This window comes from Tiliqua scincoides, chromosome 2 (genome assembly GCF_035046505.1).
Source record: "Tiliqua scincoides isolate rTilSci1 chromosome 2, rTilSci1.hap2, whole genome shotgun sequence".
Classification (NCBI taxonomy): domain Eukaryota; kingdom Metazoa; phylum Chordata; class Lepidosauria; order Squamata; family Scincidae; genus Tiliqua; species Tiliqua scincoides.
This window is the reverse complement of record NC_089822.1, coordinates 236134559-236157103: the sequence shown is the minus strand read 5'-3', so window position 1 is coordinate 236157103 and position 22545 is coordinate 236134559. Positions and strand designations below refer to the sequence as shown.

At 45.1% G+C, this 22545-nt stretch overlaps 1 pseudogene; it reads left to right on the top strand.

Annotated features, from left to right (window-relative positions):
• Positions 1 to 3190: 3190 nt before the first annotated feature.
• Positions 3191 to 3308, top strand: LOC136643313 (5S ribosomal RNA; annotated as a pseudogene).
• The last annotated feature ends 19237 nt before the right edge of the window (positions 3309 to 22545 follow it).

Sequence of the window (22545 nt, the reverse complement as noted above, 5' to 3'; positions counted from 1 at the left end):
TTCAAGTACTAGGACCAAGGAACATATACTTATCATTTTGACATGTGCATTATGTTTACCTTTGTACTTTTGTAATAAAACTATGATCTTTTATTAAAAGTTATCTTTCTCCCAGTCTCCTCTTTAAGCTAAAGGGAATTTCCCTGCATTACACAGTCTTGTTATTCAGCCTGTGATTCTAAAATTCCAATAAGGGCACTATACTAATTCCCCTAAACAACCCTTTTGGTAACAAACTTTGGCAAAAAAAAATGCTTTAAGCTTAAAAGAATCCGAGCTGCATACAGAGGATGCATCAAAGGAACATTGGCTAGGAGCCAAGAATACCCCTCCATATCTGCTAAGCTGTTGTTGGCTGAAGAAGTTCCAAGCAGCATGGCTGGAGCCTTGAGGCCAAAAGTTATCAGGACTTCCTGGTTAAAAGGCAGAAGATGCAAAGGAAAGGGTGCTTGGACAGTGACCCAAGCAGGCGCTGGTGAGGCTTGGGAAGAAAACCTCAGTGACGTGCAGTGGGTGGGTGGGGGGGGGCAGGTGAGACAGTGACTCCTCACAGGAGTCCTTTGAAAAACACTGTTGGCATGGGAGGTGCTCAAGCAGTCACAACCAATGCGCTTTGCACATCCCTGGAAAACCTTAGTGCAGAGTCCTTGGGTTTCAATCAACCAATTATAACCCTCCAGTAAGAGAAAACAGAAGCATCCTGGGACTGAATAGCCTGAAATGGCTAAGACAATGGAGTCTCCAGCCAGGCAAAGGATTTGATTGGGATGGAGAACAATTTCCAGATGTAAACAAAAGTACTGGGGTTTGACTGGATAATGACCAAAAGATGCCTCTTCCCCCCCTCCCCCACCCAGAGACTCTCCAACTGCTGGAAGATTTCCTCAGGCTGGTCAAGGTTGGGTGCAAAAACATCAGTAATTTAACTGGCCAGGCAATTAGAGGATCTCTTATGCTTGTTTGGTTTAGGGGTTGAGAGGCATACATTTGCATCAAAGATTCCTTTCTCTTCCCTGAGTTTTTTTGGTTTAGCACTCCGAGTTTCTAGGCTTCAGCAGATTCTAATCTAGGGGGCCAGGCCCATACCCAGGGTGCATTCCTTTGTCTGTAGGGAACAATGTACTGCACGATTTGCTATGTACAACTTGTTTTAGTTTTTTTCCAGACACATTCAACTGGAATGTTAAACAATGCGCAATTGTGCTTATTCTCTGCAGAGAACACCTAGATTTTTAAAAAAAATAGCATTTCTATGATATTCTGAATTAAGCATCTTCATAAGCAGTGCTTTGGAGAGAGAAGGGTACAGTCATAATGCTGCTTTGTCTGCTAATGAGATTGATAGGCAAGTAACAATTATTGTTGATCCCATTGCCTAGGAGAAAGAAATCTCATCTGTATTGTTTTGTTTCAATTCAACATTTAAAAAGTATACAAGGTTGCTCTCTGGTGGTAATTGGATGGGAGTATAACACGGAGAAATCTTGGTTATGGTTTTACATCTGTCTACATGAATAAGAACCTGAAGGAACAAAGGAATAAACAAAGAGATTGTGAACAAGTTAGGCTACTGCAATCTTATACACACCCACCTGGGAATAAGTCCCATTGATCAAAAAAGGACTTACTTCTGAGTACACATGCATATGATTGTGCTGTTCATCACTTTGATTTAAACTGATCTGCATTTTAGTCAAAGACATTTGAAAATTATTTTTTTTTCCTTTTGGAAGGTAGCTTGATTTTTAAATCCAGTCCAGGTTGGAAAGAAATGCTAGTTGTCTACTTGCAGATGTGATCAGTGCTGGGATTGGTGTCTCTTTGGTAGTGATTTAGTGGCTAGTACTAAAGGCTAGGTCTCAACCCTGTTACCAGATGTGCTGAAGGACACGTAATAACATTCAGATGGAACATATGTGTGTAGGGACTGTGGTCATTAGCTCATGGCACACCCCAATGGAACCTGGCATTTGCCAAGAATGAGAGAGCAGGGGATATAGGTGCAAACACAGTGACATTCATTGTGAAGATAAATGTACATTAAAAAGGGAAGAGAAATCAAGAGTAAAAGAAAAGCAGTAACAGAATACACACATGCCCAGAAGAGAAAAGAATATGAAGAGCTAGCAAAATTTTTAAGAGGAAAGCAAATACCATATAGATGGCTTCTTCCAGAAGATATATTTTTTTCAATTCCAGTCACAGAGATATAATATATATTCAACAATGAAAGCAGAAAATTTTTTGAGTACAGTGATGAAAGGTGAGACGAGAAATGAAAAAAATGAGGAAGAGGAACTTAGAAGAAAAGAACTAGAAAGTGTAGAAATGGAACTGGAAGAAAAGAAATCAGATGATTCAGAGACAATGGAGGAATCAGAGAAGGAGGAAACTAGGAGGCACTCACTTATAGTAACAAGAAGAAGGCAAAAAGAGAAGGTGAATAGTAAAAAGAAACATGAAGGTTAAGGGAGGATGGAGTCTTTACACTGTCAACATAAATGGCTTAAATTCACCTCAAAAACGAAAAAAGCCTTCAATTGCAAAAGTTATTTGCTTAATATTATCTTAGATATTATAGATAAAGAAAATGATGTGTATTTAGTTATGATATTAACTGCTGTAAGGATTTTATATGCTAGTTACTGGAAAGATATTAAAATTCCAACGAAAGATGAATTAATAGGGAAAATAATGAAAGTGGCGGAAATGGATAGGCTTACAGAGATTTTGGATCAACAGTGTAAACCAACACAGATAGAGCAATGGAGATCATATCATGCTTGGTTGAAAATGAAGTTGTAGATGTATGAGATAGGGCATTTAGATGAATATATTGCATACATGATATATTATACAGGATATGATATGATAGATAAATGATATTAAGAGGCTAAACTAGAACAAGATAAGAATATATTTATTGATTGATTAGATATATTGATATGATTGCCTGCACCCTCCAATGGTGTGTTTCTGTGGGTTTTTGTGTGTGTTGTGTATTGAGTTTGTGTTTGTTATGTGTTTGTTCATATTTGTTTGTTTTTATTTTGGAAAATAATAAAAAAATAAAAGAATACACGCATGCCCAGAAGCACACAAACTTGCAGAGAAGGCTCAGGGAACAGAGATAGACTAAGGAATGCCAGGAACTTGTTGATGGGCTTCCAGTGGTTGAAATGGGAAGATTGCACATGCCCTGTTACCCTGCACATGCCCGATCTTGTCTGATCTCGGAAGCTAAGCAGGGTCAGGCCTGGTTAGTACTTGGATGGGAGACCGCCTGGGAATACCGGGTGCTGTAGGCTTATACCGTAGTCTTTCGAGACTGAAGGTTGCCAACCACAGAACGGGCTTTGCAACCAAGTCTGCCTCTCCTGTATCTGTTGTGATTACTCTGTAACTGTGAAGTGGAAGGAAGCAGTGAGTCTAGACAGCTGAGATTCGGTGAGGTCCTGGGTGAGCCCAAGTGGGAACAAGGGAGAAATGGGAAGAGAGGCAAAGAAGCCAAGGCACTTTCCAAAAGGAAAGGGAGGGTTTTCTTTTTTAATTTACTCTTGTAATATTATGTAAACAAAATGGATCATGTAAAAAAAAATTCTTATTCTTCAAAACTAAAAAGCATTTTCCTCCATGTGCAAAAAGTCAATAAGCAGTTTTCAGTTGTGCATAAAAGTATATCAATCAATCAATCAACAGTATTTATATACCGCTTTTCAACTAAAAGTTCACAAAGCGGTTTACAGAAAAATCAAATAACTGGCTCCTGTCCCAAAAGGGCTCACAATCTAAAAAGATGCAAATGAATACCAGCAGACAGCCACTAGAACAGACAGTGCTGGGGTGAGGTGGGCCAGTTACTCTCCCCCTGCTAAAAAAAGGAGCACCCACTTGAAAAAGTGCCTCTTACCCAATTAGCAGGGGTGACCCAATTAGCAGGGGTGGGTCACCAACTTCTTTTTAACTACATAGTAAGGAGGGGTGTGTTTTTTTTTAGGGTCACTTTGCAGGCAACCTTCAGTGTGTCTGGTTTTTGAGCTTTTAGCTTAAAACATTTGACCTTTGGTGTGTCTAGTTTTTAGGAGGGAGGCATGGAGAAGAAGGAAGGGCAGCAGGAGGACAGGTTAAGAGCTCCCTTCCTGGGTGTCCAACATTAATGGTTTGCTGATGAGACGGGAGTACATAATGCAGCCAGGTGGGCCAATTCTCAAGATTACCTCTCTGGGTAACCTTAAGCATATTCCGTCTCAGTGCCCCATCTGTGAAATGGGAATAGTAGTGACCCACCTTACAGGGTTACTGAGACATCAAACATAATAAGGATAAGCATGCATTTGTACTTTTAAAAAATGCTACATCTGTGATTAATAACAGTCTCATGTCAAAGGATCTTTCCAGACTGGCAGAATGGGCAGCAAAATGGCAGATGCACTTCAATGTCAGTAAGTATAAAGTCATGCACATTGGGGCAAAAAATCAAAACTTTAGATATAGGCTGATGGGTTCTGAGCTGTCTGTGACAGATCAGGAGAGAGATCTTGGGGTGGTGGTGAAAGTGTCGACCCAATGTGCGGCGGCAGTGAAGAAGGCCAATTCTATGCTTGGGATCATTAGGAAGGGTATTGAGAACAAAATGGCTAGTATGATAATGCCGTTGTACAAATCTATGGTAAGGCCACACCTGGAGTATTGTGTCCAGTTCTGGTCACCGTATCTCAAAAAAGACAAAGTGGAAATGGAAAAGGTGCAAAAGAGAGCAACTAAGATGATTACGGGGCTGGGGCACCTTCCTTATGAGGAAAGACTACAGCGTTTGGGCCTCTTCAGCCTAGAAAAGAGACGCCTGAGGGGGGACATGATTGAGACATACAAAATTATGCAGGGGATGGACAGAGTGGATAGGGAGATGCTCTTTACACTCTCACATAATACCAGAACCAGGGGACATCCACTAAAATTGAGTGTTGGGTGGGTTAGGACAGACAAAAGAAAATATTTCTTTACTCAGCATGTCGTTGGTCTGTGGAACTCCTTGCCACAGGATGTGGTGCTGGCATCTAGCCTAGACACCTTTAAAAGGGGATTGGACAAGTTTCTGGAGGAAAAATTCAATATGGGGTACAAGCCAAGATGTGTATGTGCAACCTCCTGATTTTAGAAATGGGTTATGTCAGAATGCCAGATGCAAGGGAGGGCACCAGGATGCAGGTCTCTTGTTATCTGGTGTGCTCCCTGGGGCATTTGGTGGGCCGCTGTGAGATACAGGAAGTTGGACTAGATGGACCTATGGCCTGATCCAGTGGGGCTGTTCTTATGTTCTTATGCAGTATTGCCTCTATCCAAACTCTTGTACAATGTGGCTTCCTTGCAATGATGCCACAGACTATTGCACTGGTGTAGGGGATTCTAGGCTCTCTGGGAGAGGAAGAGTTGAGTATATAATAGATCATTAAGTACAACTCCCAGGATGTTTACAAATTACTTCGCAAATGACATTACAAATTACAAATACAGGCCTCCTGAGTTTTTGTAATCTCACCTGGGAAGACCAGCCCTCCTTTCAATCAGCAAGGAGGGAGGGAGGAGGAGCTAGCTAGGGGTATAAAGCTAGTGCCTGCCACCGCATGAGCCTCTCTGCAGAAGTGCGCGTGGCCTCTGGGAACCTAGTGCGTCTGGAAACAAAGTGCCAGGTAAGGCACCGTGAGTTTAGCATCTGGGCGAGTTCAGCAGCAGGGCGAGGAAGCCAGGGCTCCAGACACCGCCCTTCTCTTCCCTTGAGAAAAGGGCAGCAAACCAGTGTAAGGTTTTTTAAGTACCCCTAAATAAAAACAAAAAAAGCTATGCAGTCAGACAGCCAGCAGCAGGGCGGGGGCTATCCAGTGTTTTGCATCGAGTGCAGCATGTATGACTATATGCCTCTGCGGCATAAGTCATGGGTGTGTCCTTGGTGCAAGGAGCTCCAGGGTCTCAGGGAACTCGTCCGCTCCCTTGAAGCCTTGGTGGCCAACCTGGAGAAGCAGAGGCAGGCAGAGAAGGACCATGGGGAGACTTCTGGGGACGATCAGGCTTTGTCCCAACCTCAGGCATGCAGCTCCTCAGTTGCCCGGGTGGGAAGTCTCAGGGCTGGAGGATGTCATCCTGGAGAGGAGGGAAACAATCCCCTAGGGAGGACCCCTTCTCCAGGGGACGGGCCCGTATCTGAACGCACTCAGGATACTCCTTGGCAGGAGGGGGGTCGGGGGCTTCTTGTAGTGGGGGATTCGATTATTAGAAACATAGAGAGGGGCGTTTGTGACGGATGTGAGGACCGCATGGCGACTTGCCTGCCTAGTGCGAAGGTTGCGGACATCACTTCTCGTCTAGACAGACTGGTAGACAGTGCTGGGGAGGAGGTAGTGGCTGTGGTGCATGTTGGCACCAACGACGTGGGCAAGTGTAGCCAGGAGGTCCTGGAGGCCAAATTTAGGCTATTAGGTAGGACGCTGAAAGCCAGGGCCTCAAAGGTAGCGTTCTCTGAAGTGCTACCTGTTCCATGCGCAGGGCCAGCTAGGCAGGTGGAGATCAGGGGTCTCAAAGCATGGATGAGACGGTGGTGTAGGGAGGAGGGGTTTAGATTTGTTAGGCACTGGGGAATGTTTTGGGACAAGCAGGGCCTGTACAAGAGGGACGGACTTCACTTGAACCAGAATGGAACCAGACTGCTGGCGCATAACATTAAAAAGGTGGCAGAGCACCTTTTAAACTGATCCCTGGGGGAAGGCCAAGAGGAGCCGAGGAGCATCTGGTTTGGGACTTCTCATCCCTATGGGACGAGGATGGGGAGGTTAGAGAACAACAAGACAAAGGCAGAGTAGGAGAAAAAATTGGGAAAGGTAGCGTGATGGGATGTGATAGACGGTTGACACAATGAGAGAATGCAGAGACAAAGGAGCGAATAAGCAGCCCATCCTGGGGCATTCCATGTACAAATGCTTTTATGTGAATGCCCGAAGTCTACGAGCAAAGATGGGAGAACTGGAATGTCTGGTGACAAGGGAAAATATTGACATAGTGGGCATAACGGAAACCTGGTGGATGCGAAGAATCAGTGGGATACTGCAATCCCGGGCTATAAACTCTACAGGAGGGACAGGCAGGGGCGTGTTGGAGGTGGGGTGGCCCTTTATGTTAAGGAAGGGATAGAATCCAGCAAAGTAGAGATTGAAGGTGGGTCTGACTCCACTGTAGAATCTCTGTGGGTTAAATTACCAGGCCTGAGGAGCGATGTAATACTGGGGGCGTATTATCGTCCTCCAGACCAGAAACCGGAAGGGGACCTTGAAATGAGGAAACAGATCAGGGAGGTGACAAGGAGGGACAGGGTTGTAATCATGGAGGACTTCAATTATCCTCATTTCCACTAGGTCAATTTGTGTTCTGGTCACGAAAAGGAGACCGGATTCCTTGACGTGCTAAATGACTGTGCCTTAGAGCAGCTAGTCATGGAGCCCACCAGAGGACAGGTGATTCTGGATTTAATATTGTGTGGTACTCAGGACCTGGTTAGAGATATCAATGTTACAAAGCCATTGAGGAACAGTGATCATGCTGCGCTCCGTTTCGACATGCATGTCGGGGGAAGAATACCGGACAAATCTCTCACAAAAACTCTTGACTTCCGATGGGCGAACTTCCCTCAAATGAGGAGGCTGGTTAGAAGGAAGTTGAAAGGGAGGGTAAAAAAAGTCCCGTCTATCCAGAGTGCATGGAGGCTACTTAAAACAACAGTAATAGAGGCCCAGCAGAGGTATATACCACAAAGAAAGAAGGGCTCCACTAAATCCAAGAGGGTACCCACATGGCTAACCAGCCAAGTTAGAGAGGCTGTAAAGGGCAAGGAAGCTTCCTTCCATAAATGGAAGTCTTGCCCTAAGGAGGAGAATAAAAAGGAACATTAACTGTGGCAAAAGAAATGTAAGAAGGTGATACGGGAGGCCAAACGAGACTATGAGGAACGCATGGCCAGCAACATTAAGGGGAATAATAAAAGCTTCTTCAAATATGTTAGAAGCAGGAAACCCGCCAGAGTAGCAGTTGGCACTCTGGATGGTGAGGGAGAGAAAGGGGAGATAAAAGGAGACTTAGAGATGGCAGAGAAATTAAATGAGTTCTTTGCATCTGTCTTCAAGGCAGAAGACCTCGGGCAGATACCGCTGCCCGAACGGTCCGTCCTGACCAAGGAATTAAGTCAGATAGAGGTTAAAAGAGAAGATGTTTCAGACCTCACTGATAAATTAAAGATCAATAAGTCACCGGGCCGTGATGGCATCCACCCAAGAGTTATTAAGGAATTGAAGAATGAAGTTGCAGATCTCTTGGCTAAAATATGCAACTTGTCCCTCAAAACGGCCACTGTGCCAGAAGATTGGAGGATTGCAAATGTCATGCCAATCTTTAAAAAGGGAAAGAGGGGGGACCCAGGAAACTATAGGCCGGTCAGCCTAACATCCATACCGGGCAAGATGGTGGAATTCCTCATCAAAGATAGAATCTCAAAACACATAGATGAACAGGCCTTGCTGAGGGAGAATCAGCATGGCTTCTGTAAGGGTAAGTCTTGCCTCAGGAACCTTATAGAATTCTTTGAAAAGGTCAACAGGCAAGTGGATGCGGGAGAACCAGTAGACATTATATATCTTGACTTTCAGAAGGCGTTCAACACGGTCCCTCACCAAAGGCTATTAAAAAAACTCCACAGTCAGGGAATTAGAGGACAGGTCCTCTCATGGATTGAGAACTGATTGAAGTCCAGGAAACAGAGAGTGGGTGTCAATAGGCAGTTTTCACAATGGAGAGAAGTGAAAAGCGGTGTGCTCCAAGGATCTGTCCTGGGACTGGTGCTTCTCAACCTCTTCATAAATGACCTGGAGACAGCCAGTGAGGTGACAAAGTTTGCAGATGACACCAAACTTTTCCGAGTGGTGAAGACCAGAAGTGATCCTGAGCTTTTGTAAACTCACCTGGGACGGCCAGCCCCCTTTCAATCAGGAAGGAAGGAGGGGGGAGGAGCCAGCCAGGAGTATAAAGCTAGGCAGGCCATCGCGTGAGGCTCTCTGCAGACGCGTGAGGCCTCTGGGAACCAAGTGCCTCGGGAACTAAGTGCCAGGTAAGGCACAAGAGTTTAGCATCTGGGCGAGTTCAGCAGCAGGGCGAGGAGGCCAGGGCCCCATACGCTGCCCTTCCTCTTCCCTTGAGAAGAGGGCTGCTATCCAGTGTACGGTTTTTAAAAGGACCCCTAAATAAAACAACAACAACAACAACAAAAAAGCTATGCAGTCAGACAGCCAGCAGCAGGGTGGGAGCTATCCAGTGTTCTGCATCGAGTGCCACATGTATGATTATATGCCTCTGGGGCATAAGTCATGGGTGTGTCCTCGATGCAAGGAGCTCCAGGCTCTCAGGGAACGCGTCCGCTCCCTTGAAGCCTTGGTGGCCGACCTGGAGAAGCGCAGGCAGCCAGAGGAGGACCGTGGGGAGACTTCTGGGGACGATCAGGCTTCGTCCCAACCTCAGGCGTGCAGCTCCTCGGCTGCCCGGGTGGGAAGTCTCGGGACTGGAGGACGTCATCCTGGAGAGGAGGGAAACAATCCCCTAGGGGGGATCCCTTCTCCAGGGGATGGGCCCGTATCCGAGCGCACTCGGGATACTCCTCGGCGGGAGGGGGGTTGGGGGCTTCTTGTAGTGGGGGATTCGATTATTAGAAACATAGAGAGGGGGGTTTGCGACGGATGTGAGGACCGCATGGTGACTTGCCTGCCTGGTGCGAAGGTTGCGGACATCACTTCTCGTCTAGACAGGCTGGTAGACAGTGCTGGGGGAGAGGTAGCGGCTGTGGTGCATGTCGGCACCAACGATGTGGGCAAGTGTAGCTGGGAGGTCCTGGAGGCCAAATTTAGGCTTTTAGGCAGGAAGCTGAAAGCCAGGGCCTCAAAGGTAGCGTTCTCTGAAGTGCTACCTGTTCCACGCGCAGGGCCAGCTAGGCAGGCGGAGATCAGGGGTCTCAATGCGTGGATGAGACGGTGGTGTAGGGAGGAGGGGTTTAGATTCGTTAGGCACTGGGGAACGTTTTGGGACAAGCGGGGCCTGTACAAGAGGGACGGGCTCCATTTGAACCAGAATGGAACCAGACTGCTGGCGCATAACATTAAAAAGGTGGCAGAGCACCTTTTAAACTGATCCCTGGGGGAAGGCCGACAGGAGCCGAGGGGCATCCGGTTCGGGACTCCTCATCCCTATGGGATGAGGATGGGGAGGTTAGAGAACAACAAGACAAAGGCAGGGTAGGAGAAGAAATTGGGAAAGGTAGGGTGATGGGATGTGATAGACGGTTTGGCACAATGAGAGGATGCGGGGACAAAGGAGCGAATAAGCAGCCCATCCTGGGGCATTCCGTGTATAAATGCTTTTATGCGAATGCCCGAAGTCTACGAGCAAAGGTGGGAGAACTGGAATGTCTGGTGACAAGGGAAAATATTGACATAGTGGGCATAACGGAAACCTGGTGGAATGCGGAGAATCAGTGGGATACTGCAATCCTGGGCTATAAACTCTACAGGAGGGACAGGCAGGGACGTGTTGGAGGTGGGGTGGCCCTTTATGTTAAGGAAGGGATAGAATCCAGCAAAGTAGAGATTGAAGGTGGGTCCGACTCCACCGTAGAATCTCTGTGGGTTAAATTACCAGGCTTGTGCAGCAATGTAATACTGGGGCGTGCTATCGTCCCCCAGACCAGAAATCTGATGGGGACCTTGAAATGAGGAAACAGATCAGGGAGGTGACAAGGAAGGACAGGGTTGTAATCATGGGGGACTTCAATTATCCTCATATTGACTGGGTCAATTTGTGTTCTGGTCACGATAAGGAAACCGGATTTCTTGACGTGCTAAATGACTGTGGCTTAGATCAGCTAGTCACGGAGCCCACCAGAGGACAGGTGACTCTGGATTTAATTTTGTGCGGTACGCAGGACCTGGTTAGAGATGTAAACGTTACTGAGCCATTGGGGAACAGTGATCATGCTGCGATCCGTTTTGACGTGCACGTTGGGGGAAGAATACCAGGCAAATCTCTAACAAAAACCCTTGACTTCCGACGGGCAGACTTCCCTCAAATGAGGAGGCTGGTTAGAAGGAGGTTGAAAGGGAGGGTAAAAAGAGTCCAGTCTCTCCAGAGTGCATGGAGGCTGCTTAAAACAACAGTAATAGAGGCCCAGCAGATGTGTATACCTCAAAGAAAGAAGGGTTCCGCTAAATCCAGGAGAGTGCCCGCATGGCTAACCAGCCAAGTTAGAGAGGCTGTGAAGGGCAAGGAATCTTCCTTCCGTAAATGGAAGTCTTGCCCTAATGAAGAGAATAAAAAGGAACATAAACTGTGGCAAAAGAAATGTAAGAAGGTGATAGGGGAGGCCAAGCGAGACTATGAGGAACGCATGGCCAGCAACATTAAGGGGAATAATAAAAGCTTCTTCAAATATGTTAGAAGCAGGAAACCCGCCAGAGAAGCGGTTGGCCCTCTGGATGGTGAGGGAGGGAAAGGGGAGATAAAAGGAGACTTAGAGATGGCAGAGAAATTAAATGAGTTCTTTGCATCTGTCTTCACGGCAGAAGACCTCGGGCAGATACCGCTGCCCGAACGGCCCCTCCTAACCGAGGAGTTAAGTCAGATAGAGGTTAAAAGAGAAGATGTTTCAGACCTCATTGATAAATTAAAGATCAATAAGTCACCGGGCCCTGATGGCATCCACCCAAGGGTTATTAAGGAATTGAAGAATGAAGTTGCAGATCTCTTGGCTAAGGTATGCAACTTGTCCCTCAAAACGGCCATGGTGCCAGAAGATTGGAGGATAGCAAATGTCACGCCTATTTTTAAAAAGGGAAAGAGGGGGGACCCGGGAAACTATAGGCCGGTCAGCCTAACATCCATACCGGGTAAGATGGTGGAATGCCTCATCAAAGATAGGATCTCAAAACACATAGACGAACAGGCCTTGCTGAGGGAGAGTCAGCATGGCTTCTGTAAGGATAAGTCTTGCCTCACGAACCTTATAGAATTCTTTGAAAAGGTCAACAGGCATGTGGATGCGGGAGAACCCGTGGACATTATATATCTGGACTTTCAGAAGGCGTTTGACACGGTCCCTCACCAAAGGCTACTGAAAAAACTCCACAGTCAGGGAATTAGAGGACAGGTCCTCTCGTGGATTGAGAACTGGTTGGAGGCCAGGAAGCAGAGAGTGGGTGTCAATGGGCAATTTTCACAATGGAGAGAGGTGAAAAGCGGTGTCCCCCAAGGATCTGTCCTGGGACCGGTGCTTTTCAACCTCTTCATAAATGACCTGGAGACAGGGTTGAGCAGTGAAGTGGCTAAGTTTGCAGACGACACCAAACTTTTCCGAGTGGTAAAGACCAGAAGTGATTGTGAGGAGCTCCAGAAGGATCTCTCCAGACTGGCAGAATGGGCAGCAAAATGGCAGATGCGCTTCAATGTCAGTAAGTGTAAAGTCATGCACATTGGGGCAAAAAATCAAAACTTTAGATATAGGCTGATGGGTTCTGAGCTGTCTGTGACAGATCAGGAGAGAGATCTTGGGGTGGTGGTGGACAGGTCGATGAAAGTGTCGACCCAATGTGCGGCGGCAGTGAAGAAGGCCAATTCTATGCTTGGGATCATTAGGAAGGGTATTGAGAACAAAACGGCTAGTATTATAATGCCGTTGTACAAATCGATGGTAAGGCCACACCTGGAGTATTGTGTCCAGTTCTGGTCGCCACATCTCAAAAAAGGCATAGTGGAAATGGAAAAGGTGCAAAAGAGAGCGACTAAGATGATTGCTGGGCTGGGGCACCTTCTTTATGAGGAAAGGCTACAGCGTTTGGGCCTCTTCAGCCTAGAAAAGAGACACCTGAGGGGGGACATGATTGAGAGTCACAAAATTATGTAGGGGATGGACAGAGTGGATAGGGAGATGCTCTTTACACTCTCACATAACACCAGAACCAGGGGACATCTACTAAAATTGAGTGTTGGGAGAGTTAGAACAGACAAAAGAAAATATTTCTTTACTCAGCGTGTGGTTGGTCTGTGGGATTCCTTGCCACAGGATGTGGTGATGGCATCTGACCTGGATGCCTTTAAAAGGGGATTGGACATGTTTCTGGAGGAAAAATCCATTATGGGTTACAAGCAATGATGTATATGTGCAACCTCCTGATTTTAGAAATGGGTTATGTCAGAATGCCAGATGCAAGGGAGGGCATCAAGATGAGGTCTCTTGTTATCTGGTGTGCTCCCTGGGGCATTTGGTGGGCCGCTGTGAGATACAGGAAGCTGGACTAGATGGGCCTATGGCCTGATCCAGTGGGGCTGTTCTTATGTTCTTATAAATTCCCTTTCTTTTATTTGTTCCACTTCATTCTTCATGTTCATCTTTTGCTTTCTTCAGGTAAGATGTTTTCCCCTCCAGAATCAGAAAGCAGGTAATTTTTAAATGCAGGGAGAGAAGAAAAAATGTATTTATACATTACAAGCTTTACCATATGAGTAGCTATTTCTAAGAAACCCCCTGAAGAGTACAAATTCTTTCTTCATATAGAACCACTTTTAGGATAGTCAATGTACTGCTAGCGCCAATTTCCTCTCTGTGGAGAAGATAATTTACAGCACTCTAAATGCATTTATGAACGCTTAAAGAAATTAGTGGGGATTCCAAGCGCCCTTTGAGAACATTGATTAGCAATCCAGTAAACAGCTCTTTTTATTGATTCTGCAATTGAAGGCAATTTCTCTTTTTATGCCCTATAAATTGCAAATTGTTGCTTCAGCCTACAGAAAGGTAGAAGCCACCCAAACTCCTGGCAGAACATGCTCAATATGTTGAGTATGAGTTCCAGAGGGGTTGCTATGTCCATAAATAGCAGACCAAACAGCAAAAGATATTTTGCCACCATGAAGATGAACGTGTAGTATAAGCTTTTGAGGACTGCAGCTCACATGAACATTATTGGTTGAGAGATGCAAATGAACCTGGGGTGAAGGAAAACATGGTCAATAGTGTGACCAAAAGACTATGTAATGCAAGGCTTTTGATATTTCTATGCACAGAAGAAATGTACTTGGAAGAAAGACAGAAGAAAGGTGGATCAATGGGTGCCTGACAAACTACTCAGAGAGTACTTGTCAATTACTCCTCATTGAGTTGGAGGAAAGAGCCCTGAGACACCTGTCTTGTCAGTGTCTTTGGTCAAGAATTATGGTCAAGTATTATTTGGTTGAACCTTCAGTTGGTCACAGCCTGATTTTTGGTGGGATGTGAAACTGACAGCTGACAAGGAAAATGTATTGAGCCCTATGAAAGTGAAACATATGTATGTGTATGTTTACTTGCTTTGGCCAGGTGAAGGGAAATGCAAGGTCACCAGAATAGTCCTGATCTGATGAACGTGGAGCTCAACAAATGCTCCAGAAGGCACCCCCACACCATAGTAAAAAGGATAAAAACAGAGGTTTGAGTGGCTGGTAAAGTGAAGCTTTTTTAAATAGCCTTGTAAAGCTGAGTTGATCCTGATAGAGTGTCATTTTAAAAAGTGTTAAAAGGTTTGGGAACCACTGCTCCAGCTGCGACCCACAAGGGGAATTGGAAATACCATGTCAGAAATACAGTGCGACATAAAACCATTTTAGACATAACCTGAAAAAGCCAAAGAAAATAAATTGATCTCCAGGGTGCAATTAAACATAAAGAGGGAAGAAGCACACTTTCCAGAGGAGCAGATTCCACAACAACAACAACAACAACAGTATTTATATACCGATTTTCAACAAAAAGTTCACAAAGCGGTTTACAGAGAAAATCAAATATCTAATGGCTCCCTGTCCCAAAAGGGCTCACAATCTAAAAACATGCAACACCAGCAGATAGCCACTAGAAAAGACACTGCTGGGGTGAGGTGGGCCAGTTGCTCTCCCCCTGCTAAAGCAGGGGGCCATGATGAAGAAGGCCCTGAAGCACTTATCTTCTGATTGGACAACTCTGGAACAGGCAAGAGAGATATGCCAGATGACATCAGGGCATGTATAGAGCCATAAGGGAGAAGACAGTTCTTCAGGTACTATGATACCCAATCTCCCCAAGGCTTTAAAGGTCATAACCAGCACCCCAAATTCTACCCAGAAATACACTGGTAGTCTGCTCGTCATAGCTTGTGATATTGCTGGTCGTTGCTTGTGATAGTGCTAGGAAGAGGAAATTCCATCCACTTTTCCTTATGTCTACTCAGCAGGCATCTGTTTTTAAGTTTAACTGATTTGGAAGTGGAGGGGTGGCTATGCAATCATCTATCGTGTAAACTCACTATTGGAACATTCATTGATTGATGCTTTAAAAAATTAAGCTGAAAAGAAGAGCAAATGTTGGACCCACTGCTGCCCCCTTTCCCCACTGCATCGTCACTTCAGGACATTTGAATGTTTTTGTTTTCAGTTTTTAACAATTTTTTCCCCATCTCTATGCACTCTCTTGTTTTACCTCATCAGAGCCAGAATTCTCCAGCTTCATACTTTTGTTTTAAAGATGAAGAATCTATTCCTCCTCCTAATCTCTTATGTGAAATGATAAATTGTCATATTGGCAAGGGATCAATGGGAGCTGGAGTGCAAACATGGGTTGAAGGATGAAATAAGTGTTAAGACTGGAAGGATAAAATATGACTGGAGGGGGGAATACCCACAATGTTGTTTTTTTGTTGTTTATTGAAGAAATGCTTTGCAAAGTACAACACAAAATCATCTCTCACCAAAACCTCCACATGGTCTGTTTGTAAAAAAACAACCCATGTTGAGATTTAAATGATGCCAAGACTTAGACGAGAGCCCAGCTGTTTGTCTTACAGTCGATTCATGACCTTCTTGCATTTAATGCAATGATTGTCAGTGTACACATTTCAGCAACTCTGTGGGTTACAGATTTTCTGCAGATTGGTTTGTTTTCTTTGGGTGTTGCTACCAATTTAGCCACAACAAAGAATTCATTTCTGTGACTGCCAAGGAAAGTTGCTTTGGTCTTGTCTGCACACAGGTGACATCAGGTTAGTGTCCTTGTGTGTTTCACCCTGCCCCTCTCCCCTCCAAAGGAAGAACCTCACAGGGTTATGATAGTCAGAGATTGGCAATGGTGTCAAAAAATTAACCCAAAAGTGAATTGGGGGTGTAAGGCAGATTCACAAATGCCCTCATTTCAAGCAATAGTCTGAAATCAGATCTAAGTGGCAAGCCATTTGCATGACACTCTCCCACATCAGTGCTGCACTGAGAGAGAAAGTCTGTCTCTCTTTTTTCATGTGTACTTGTGTGGTGCATGCTCCCTCAGCAATAAGTCCAACTGTGCTCAGTGATGCTTATTCTCAGGTAAGTGTGTGTAAGATTGCAGCCTCATAGCCCACTCCTATCTAAACCTCTCTCTCCCCCCCCCCAAACAATGCAGCCATGCTGGTGGAGTGTATGCTGCATCTTGCAGAGGAGGGGGGATTCCTGGAGGTCTCCTCTGGGTTAGGGATAATTTTTTTCCTTGCCTAGGGTTAGCCTCTGCTGCCCAAGTGGGTCTACTTGGACCTGTGCCAGTGATTTTGCTGATGCACCTCTGAGTGGGAATGTGGATTGAAGTCAAGAAGGGGGAGATATACAGGGAGCAGTGCTCCCCCCTTCCTGGCCTTTATTTGCCCCCTCCCTGCCCTGATCTCTTCTCCATTTCTCCCTTCCCATTCTTTCCACACCCTGGACTGGCTTACTGGTGCCAGGGCTGTTCCTTGTGATAACAGCAGTGGCCTGGCCATGTTCTCTGGTGTGTCGACTTTTGCGGAAGCCATAAAGCACTCTGCATCATCATAACATGAGTTCCGGTGCAGAGGTTCCATAGGATTGGGCTGTGAATGATTGAAAGATACTTCATATATAAACAAGAGTTGGAAACACCAGCCCAATGAGGGTTCCCTGACACATGGACATGGCTATATTTACTCATGTGCATGCCATCCACTGTGCTGCAGGAAGCATGCAGCAACATGTTTACTATGTGATGTGTATAGCTGCCTTCAGTCTGACTTGAAGGCCTGTGGTCAAGAGATAACCAGTTTTTACCAATGCCTTCTTTTTTTAAAGCTTTGATTGGCATTTGATTCAAACTGAAAAACCAGACCAGCTGGCATGAAGCTAGGTGACAACCTTGCCTTAAATCCATAAGACTTTGGCTGGTTGGGGGGGGGGGAGTTGGGTGAAGAGGGCACTGACCAGGATAGCATATAAAAAATCAGCTGCTGAGTTTCAAATGACCAAAATGAAGCCATGAAAAACCTGAGGTTGATCACACGTAATTTGGGAGACATAAAACCCCAGAGACTGTCAAATACGTTGTAATTACCTGCATGTGCAGCTTGAGCCCAAACAGCCTGCTTGGCCCATCACTGCAAGCATCACTTACTGCAGAGCTGAGAGCGAGAGAGCTAATAAAGACATCTATTCCTGGGCTGTCTCTGCTGCCCAACTGCTGTTTGACAGCTTTACACAAGCGCGACAGGTAGTAATGCCGGTGACAGGCTTCTGCGAGCAGCCATTCTCTAAAATTCATACTGACAGTGTCGACACATTTCTAGCAGGGGGAAAAATGTGTCAAGAAGTCTGTGGTTTTTCCCTTATTCTTCCTTTGCTTTAGTAATCCCCCCTTGTCCTTTGCCCTTTCAGCCTACAGAGCAGTCATTTAATATGATTTAAACACCTCGGATCATATCACTGAAATCCTTGTCTTCTAGCACCTATATAGCATCAAACCACCACGTCCCTTTTTAAAAAGTGAGGATATAATCTCTGTTAAGAGAATAGACAGTTGCATCACATGCTGTGTCCAGGGATGGATTAACCAGGATGCTAAGTACATAACGGATATCAGCCAAAGTGAGGCCCCTGCTGGATTCGAGTTATATGAGAGTACCTCTGTGGACAATCTTTTGCCTTGCACTGGGCTTCTATAACATTCTCAACCAAGGATTGGTTGTAGGAAACCATTGCAATGTCCATTTTGCAGGAGAAGGGCCGTGATGCACTGGCAGAACAGCTGTTTTGCTTGTAGACAGACCCGGGTTCATTCTCTGGCATCTTCAGGAAGCGTTTCCCATGACTGCCAGTCATGATGACAATAGTGAGCTAGATGGATCAGCCACTTGACTCAGTATAAGGCTACCTCCTATGGACCTCCTTGATGCAGTAGATCTCAGTGAGGGCATGAAGAGAAGAGGGAGGATATGTGTCTATTGAAGCAGAGAAGAGCAGTATTAATTGGCACTAATTGGCAATTGTTTTTAATAATGCTAAATATGTACATAGCATTTTCTGAGTGTGCAAAGGGCTTCACATGCATTATCTTGATGTTGTCCTTTGCAAGGACATTGTAAGGGAAGTATTATTATCCCTATGTTGCACTTAGAAAGGCCCAGGGCTGCGAGGTCATGGCTTGCTCAAGGCCAGCAAGTGAGTTCATGGCCGTGGTAAGCAAGCGCACCCAGACCCATACAGATTCAAGTCTGCCTGTGTAGGACCAAGTGCTGAGTGGCCTCAGACTTGAGTCAAAGCCTGAGTTATCAACGCAGGTGACTCACGTCTGCACTAGTCAGCGAAAAATGCACATTTTCATGACTCGGAGTCAAGTCACTTGACTCGAGTTCTGATCCCTGGTATATAACACCTGAGCAGCCTGCTTGGAGGCAGGCTGTGCAGCATGGCCTTTCCCAGTTTGAAGAGACACTTGGCCAACAGTATGAGGCAAAGAGGCAAAGAAGGAAGGCCCATAGCCAGGGAGACAGACCAGGGACAGACTGCACTTGCTCCCAGTGTGGAAGGGATTGTCACTCCCGGATTGGCCTTTTCAGCCACACTAGACGCTGTTACAGAACTACCTTTCAGAGCGCGATACCATAGTCTTTTGAGACTGAAGGTTGCCAATACAGAACACAGATGGTGTCATAACCACATTTCTCTTGCTGTGAAGCCTTGCTAACTGAACACAGAAGCACTCTTTTAAAGTGGTGGCTTTCTTATATTTAGCAATGGGACGCAACCTCTTCATGCCAGCATAGCATGCCTCCTGGTGGCTGTTTGCTGGTGTCAAATTGTGAGCCTCTTTCCTCATTCCTTTGCTAGATAAGCTGCTTTGAAAACTTTTTTTGCTGAAAAATGGCATATCAGTATTCATAGTATTAATAATCATATTGCTTCCCTCTCTCTATTATAGGTGTCTGACATAAGCTTTCTAAATCCTTTAATAATCTTCTCCATTTACACTTTACTGTCACTAGAGGGCAGTGTGGAATGCTGGGACTGCAATCTTAGTTGCCTGTGCTCCCTTTCTCCTATTAAATACTTACAGAAAAATCTAGTTTCTCCTCTTCTTTACTTCATATGAAAGATGTATTTCTCTCTCAGTTATAAATTAGATAAGGAATAGCACAGGCAGACAAATGCATTTTAATAACATAATATTTGCAAGGGCCAGGAAGCAGGATGGTTATACTGTATAGCCCATTTCTGACTTGCAAGAGTTCAACAAAGTCTTGGGAGTTTGAAATAATCTGTGACTGAGAAATTAACTTTTACTGGACTCTTGGTCATGCTCCTTGCTTTGGAGAGAGATAATCTGCAGTATTATAGGCAAGATTTTATTTTTCTGTACTTCCTCACTTATGAGAATTTATAGAAATTCATTGTTAACCAAGAGCTGTTATGTGATTCTGTAACTGCCTTTAATCAAAACATTGATTAATCAAATCTAAATTAATGTAAATTAATTTGTAAATTACTAAAATCAAAACCTTTTAAAACATAGTAAAGGAAGTATAAGATAACTTAAGACTCAAACTTCTTATTGATATAAGACAGTGCATCTCATAAGAACATAAGAAGAGCCCCGCTGGATCAGGCCAAAGGCCCATCTAGTCCAGCTTCTTATATCTCACAATATCATTGGATGCTTCTGGGAGCACACAAGCCAACAAGATACCTGTATCCTGTTGCCATTCCCTTGCATCTGGTATTCACAGATAGGCTACATTTAAAACTCAGAAGTTGCATACAACCATTATAACCTGTGATGAACTTTTCCTCCATAAATCTGTCCAGGCGCCTTTTAACCCATTTCTGCCCAGCCCACAGGTGTATACATTTGATCCCTGTTGCGTATATGCAATGTTGGGCAGAAATGGCTTAAAGACATCTAAGCCAGGTGTCGCCACCACATCCTGTGGCAAGGAGTTCCACAGTAACTATATATGGAGTAAAGAAATACCCAGTGTACACCAGTGCATCAACAGCCCTGCCAGTGTAGAAGGCTGCCTGACAACGTATGCACTATAGACACAGGTGCAACACTGGAAAAACACCATGCCAACATAGCTGTGACGTCACTTGCACACCAGCACAGCTCCACGAGTGGAAAAGCCAAAACAAAGATTGGAGTGTGACATGGGACAGACATAGGAAGGATATGGAATGGATGAGGAGGAGTTTATGTACAGCATATCATAATCCTCTTTAGACAATGACTATGCCCCCAGCACCAGGAAAATGCTACAATAATAACAGAGATGGTAAGGTAAGCGTAATCCCATCAGAAACAATGGGAAGGGAAAAACAACAGAAAATTGTATGTCCTGCCAACCCCTGCCCCACCCACTTTCCTATGATGGAAGATACAGACTATATTCCTCAGCCAATCACATCATTCCCACCCCAGTAATAAACCCCCTAACAGGAAAACTACTGCTATCAGACCTTCAGCATAGGGCTATACTTATCTGGGCTCTCGAAGAGGAACTTTGCTAATAGGATCCATGATGAAAGGGCAATTGGGCACAGAGGGAGCGCTTTGCACAAGCAACCTCTTGTCCCTCACAACATATAGAGAAAGATATTTTGTTAAGTCTTGTCTTAGAGTTCTTATTACAGATATTTTGCCCTAGGAGGACTCCACATACAGACATAAGAAGAATCCCGCTGGATCAGGCCAAAGGCCCATCTAGTCCAGCTTCCTGTATCTCACAGTGGCCCACCAAATGCCCCAGGGAGCACACAAGACAACAGACACAACCTGCAACCTGGTGCCCTCCCCTGCATCTGGCAATCAGAGGCAGCCTGCCTCTAAAACCAAGAGCTTGCACATACCTACTATGACTTATAACCCATAATGAAATTCTCCAGAAATTGGACAAATTGGAAATTTGTCCAATTCCCTCTTAAAGGCATCCAGGCAAGATGCCATAACTACTTGTGGCAAAGAGTTCCACAAACTAATTACATGCTGGGTAAGGAAATATTTTCTTCTGTCCTAACTCTCCCAACACTCAACTTTCGTGGATGTCCCCTGGTTCTGGTGTTATATGAGAGGGAAAAGAGCGTCTCTCTATCCACCCCCTGCATGATTTTGTATGTCTCAATCATGTTCCCTCTCAGGCGCCTCTTTTCTAGACTGAAGAGGTCCAAACGCTGTAGCCTTTTCTCATAAGGGAAGTGCCCCTTATGAGGGGCACCAGGCTGCAGGTTGTGTCTGTTGTCTTGTGTGCTCCCTGGGGCATTTGGTGGGCCACTATGAGATACAGGAAGCTGGACTAGATGGACTAGATGGGCCTTCCTGTATCTACTGTGAGATACAGGAAGCTGATCCAGTGGGGCTTATGTTCTTATGTCTGTATGTGGAGTCCTCCTAGCGTAAAATATCTGCAATAAGAACTCTGAGAAGACAAAACTTAACAAACTATCTTCTATATATGTTGTGAGGGATGAGGTTGCTTGTGCAAAGTACATCCAAGTGGGACCTCTAGCTCACTGCTGTTTAAACAAAGATTGAAGTGACTACCTTGTGTCTTGTCCAAGTTCCTTCCCTGCAAAATGGTTCTTTATGAGCTGGCAAATGAGACCTGTAGGGTCTTGAACTCTTGCCATGGAGGGCTTTATATGTTTGTTTCCTGTAGCTGCTTTCTTCCAAGGGAGCTATCTTTCTACCTATGGTCTGCTCTGCTTCAAAAGGTATTCCTTAGATGTATGTGTTTATATGGGTGGGATGATAAAATAGTCTGCCCATTCACCCCTTCATTCTGGGCTTCTGCCTGAAACTACCCTCCTGGGCTGAAGACCCTGAGGAGATTAAAGACTTGAAATGTCAGGTCAAACTCTGAGATGTGGCAGCTCTGTGCCCATGATCACGGCATGCTTAATTCACTTGGTCTGCAACTGCCTATCCTGCAGTGGCTTCAGAATGGGGTCTGTGAATAAACTGAGGCTGACCTGAGATAAACAATTTTGCCTTTTAAAAAACTTAATAGGATTTTAATCTCCAGGTGGATCTGTTTGACTTTGCACTTGCTTTGGAACAGCTGTCACTCAAACTCAGCCGCATTTAGTATCTGAATGGGTGATTGTGGAGCAGGGAGGTGGCGATGGACAGGAAAAAGTGCATTGGAATTGGTTGTCCAT